The 411-nt window shown below is 36.3% G+C and overlaps 1 protein-coding gene across 1 annotated transcript in view; it reads right to left on the bottom strand.

Moving 5' to 3' along the window:
* LOC119589521 (glucose dehydrogenase [FAD, quinone]-like) overlaps positions 1 to 411 on the bottom strand; it is a gene marked incomplete in the record, with an annotated part of 17,770 nt that overhangs the window by 12,587 nt on the left and 4,772 nt on the right.

Genomic DNA, 411 nt, shown 5'->3' with positions numbered 1-411 from the left:
ATATATGTATCACTGAATTGCCTTTGTGAAGAGAAAATACGAGTGCGTACATGCTTATAAACACTGTCATATGTGTCCATGTCTTTCTCATAAACAAACAAACATTAAAGGCAAAAAAAAGTCTTAGTATTCATTTATATATCCATAATTATATATCTCTTCAGTCTTCCTCTCTCAACAACAGTGACAACGAGAAACCGCACGCATCTCGAGTAGCTAGAGTGAAAGCTGCATTTCTCAAAATTTAAAGCATAAGAATCATAAAGCACCACTGTCCACGAATAATGCACATTCATGCAATTGAGGAAGTAATCTTTTCAATATATTCATTCATCTTAGATTTATGGCATTGGATCTCGTCAAGCGCCATGCTGGGAGTTGTTCCGAGATGCGCATGTGTTTATCATGCTG

This window comes from Penaeus monodon, chromosome 25 (assembly GCF_015228065.2).
Source record: "Penaeus monodon isolate SGIC_2016 chromosome 25, NSTDA_Pmon_1, whole genome shotgun sequence".
Taxonomy (NCBI): Eukaryota; Metazoa; Arthropoda; class Malacostraca; order Decapoda; family Penaeidae; genus Penaeus; species Penaeus monodon.
Note: the sequence above shows the minus strand (reverse complement) of the source record. Positions and strands in the feature narration are given on the sequence as shown.